The 3,588-nt window shown below is 33.2% G+C and overlaps 1 non-coding gene across 1 annotated transcript; it reads left to right on the top strand.

Moving 5' to 3' along the window:
• Positions 1–226: 226 nt before the first annotated feature.
• LOC112064022 (U6 spliceosomal RNA) lies at positions 227–328 on the top strand. Its single transcript, XR_002891317.1, has one exon. It is a non-coding gene; the product is annotated as a U6 spliceosomal RNA (small nuclear RNA).
• Positions 329–3,588: the final 3,260 nt, after the last annotated feature.

The following is a 3,588-nucleotide window of genomic DNA, read 5'->3' as shown; positions in this document are numbered from 1 at the left end:
CTAAATATGTACCGAAATAAAATCAGATTAATTACAGAGATGAGATTAATTATAATGAAATATAATGAATATAATTATATAATACATACAATATAGACATTATAATCAATATATACTAATAATTCTATAATATATAATATATATAATGACATATATTTTATATATTATAATGAAATATTTATAGTTTTATTTTATTCTTATAAAAAGTTTATATTTTAATGATAGCTTTTGTTCTATTAATATACAGTGTTTGGGAAAGATACAGAGAAGATTAGCATGGCCCCTGCGCAAGGATGACATGCAAATTCATGAAGCGTTCCATACTTTTAAAAAAAATACAGTGTTCCATTTTCATAATCAGAAAATATTTTCAAATGGTACTTAGATATGGTCCATTTGTATTCTGAGACTAAATGATTTCTGAAAGATCCCTAAGATGTTGTATAGCAGCTCTTATTTTAAACTTTAGCTCATTTGCTGTTAGACTTGATAGAGTAAACAAACATCCTCAGGAACTCCATGGAGAGAGAAAATAAATCATCTTCAAAATTTACTTGAATTTAAGACGTAGTTTAACATATCTGTATACAATCTGTATTATACAGTCAATATAATCCTATAGCAAAAACCATAATTTAGTAGACAAAATAGATTGTTTTATCCTTTTTATAATGAAATGAAGTCTATATTAATGAAAATCCGTAAAACAAACGTACACTTTATGTAGTCATTATAAAGCAAACATGTAATAGTCACACAACTAAGGCAAAAAAGTATTGCCAGTATCCAGGGGGGCTGCCATATGCCTCTTCCTAATCACAATTCCCTCCTCCCTAAAGTTAAATATTGTCCTAATTTTTGTGGTGAACATTTCCTTGCTTCTGCTTTTTATGTTTGCGCCAAACTGAGTATATTGTAGACTCAGGAATAAGTATGTGGTAACTTTAAAGTAAGGTTTTAAATAAATGAAACTGAAAATGATAAGATGAAAACGAATATGCTGAAGGAAACAACAAAGTTCTGAAACTCATCGCAGGAAGATTTAAAGTTCAGAGTTCTAATTGCAATTTGAAAGAAAATTCCTCATCAGCAAGGTAAAAACCAAGCCAAAGACTGCAGGTTTTATCCTTTCTACTCTCTGTTGTGAAGGATTGAGGGGGAACATTTGTTTTGCTTGTTTCCTTGATTTTGAATGCTAACTTTGTGCTAAATTTCAAGCAAAGTGCTAAGAGGAGAGTTAGTCTAATATTTTAAACAATATTCGATTCAAAATAGCTGAAATATTCATGAGTCTAGAGATGAAAATGGACGATTATCTGAGAAAATCAGATAAAAGGAGAATAGAACTAAAAACTTGCATTCTACACATACTCAAATATTGTTTACACTAAACCTGTAGTACTAAAAATGTACGTTCTCTTTCACATCTTTATCTACGTGACCTCTGTTTCAGATTGTGGAATTCAGTGGGTTTCAGCGTGTGGTCAGGGAGCCTGGCTAAAGTATTCATCTTTAACGTGACCTCTTAAGTTGGAGAACATTTAGCCAGGTTCCATTTCTTCTTCCCACACTATTGCATAGATTCACAGATTGAAAATTTGCTCTTCGAAATCTCTATTTGGACTCTGACATACTTAACTTTCCCATTTCTTGTCCTCACATTGAAAAGGGAGTTCTTGCTCTCTTGTTTAATTCCAAGGTGGTGTGATAAACACAGATCTATGACTTTAATCTGCTTGCACAGAAATTGGGAGATCACATTTCAAGCATATTGAAAAATTGAATTAATAAAGTATTTGTTTGTATAGCCCTTTGGCCTCATGATTTGATAGACCTTTAAAAGTGTTACTTGAAGGGATAGTAAGCTGTAGATAATCCTGCCAGAAAGAATTATGCAATGATTAAAATTCACCAATATATGCTTGCAACACTGCTGGATTTCTTCTTTCTCCTCTTTGAAGGGCAAAAAGGAAAGCTGTAAAGCCAAACAAAAGGAAATAAACACCATAGCAGATAATGTTTCCTAGTATTTTTTTAAAACTTTGGTCCAGCAAATAGAAATGCCAACTTCTCTTTAAAACTTACAATGTGGCTTTGTTGAACTGCTCCCCCTGTCAACCTGACTCTCGGGGAGCATTATATTAACATAGTATCTTTTTAGACTGACCTAGTGTCTACACTTTGACTATGTGCTTTATATTTATCCATCAAAATTAAGATTAAGCATTCTTTCCAACCAAAAGCAACTGACTTCCCTGACCACTTCAGGCTAGAGTTAGATATTCTTTCTAATCAGACCCTTATTTAGTACTTGCAAGAGTTCAACTGGGGATTAGAGATTAATATGGGACAAGAGTTCGTATATGTAATTCAACAGCCAACCTGCAAGTCCAACTCCCTCTATGCCCTTTATAAATAGTAGTCTCTTGGCCATTTCCCCTGCTTGTGGGTAAACATTAATAGTACATTTGTTCTTAAGAAAAGTGACACAAGCAGAGGATTATGCATGCCCTGCATGTGGCCTCCAGTCTATCGGGCAAACGTTCTGGAATCATAGGTACCCAAAGAAAGGTTTAGAAGGAGAGATGCTGGCAGGACACATCTCGTTGGCCCAGCAGGCTCCCAGCCATGGGGGTGGGTATTGCTGGAGAAAAGCCAGCAATCTTGCCTAGGTTCAAGCTTATCTTGCCTAGGTCTAAAGACACTATGCCATACTATTTTCTCTCTGAAGGTGAAGTCTGTGTCTTATCATCTTTATATCCCCAGTGTTATTTGGTATTCAAGAAATTTGTTTTGTGTTGAATGTTATTGTTGAATGAGGAAGTTCAAATGCAGAGACATAATGCAATTGTGACTAAGGCTATTATAGGTAGTGAAGGTCAAAAACAGTTCAAATTCAGACTTCAAAATCAAAGTCCGCTGCTTCCAAAGTCCTTAGTTATTGTTTCATACCGATTCCTTTATAGTCAAGTATATAAAAGGAGAACTGTAAGAAATGTTAAGCCACTAGAGGCCTGATGTGTTATAGAATACCAACTGAAGGAAAGGTTAAAGTAGCCTGTGATAATGACATACAATTTTATGGAGAAAGTATGATTAGGACAGAATTTTTCAAGTCTGAACATGATTTATTTAGTTAAGAATGTAAAGAAAATGATAAAAAGGGAAAAGAACAACCAGCTCCTTATTGTGTTTACCTCATTCATCTGTAATAAAGAAAAAAAGACATTTTTAAAGCAAATTTCAGCTCAAAAGAAAAGGAGTCAACATTTACTTAAGATAATAAAAAATGTCATAGATTTTTGCTTAATTAAATTGTATCTCCACAACTTTCTCAACTACAGGAACATAGGTAAATTGAAATGTTTACAAATTACTTTGAAGACAGTCTCAGGTGAACCTATTCAAAGCAATACATTTAAAATACATTTCTCTCCCCAAAATCAGAATTCCATCTAGCAAAATAAATCTTTTTAAGATCTCATCCTCATGTTAAGGAAAATAATTGCAATGGATATCTATATGTATGAATTGGGGTTAAAAATATTTCTCTTCCTCCTCTCTTTCTCTCTCGTTTAGTTGGACAAA

Source organism: Physeter macrocephalus, chromosome 1, assembly GCF_002837175.3.
Source record: "Physeter macrocephalus isolate SW-GA chromosome 1, ASM283717v5, whole genome shotgun sequence".
NCBI lineage: Eukaryota > Metazoa > Chordata > Mammalia > Artiodactyla > Physeteridae > Physeter > Physeter macrocephalus.
This window is presented reverse-complemented; position numbering and strand designations above follow the sequence as displayed.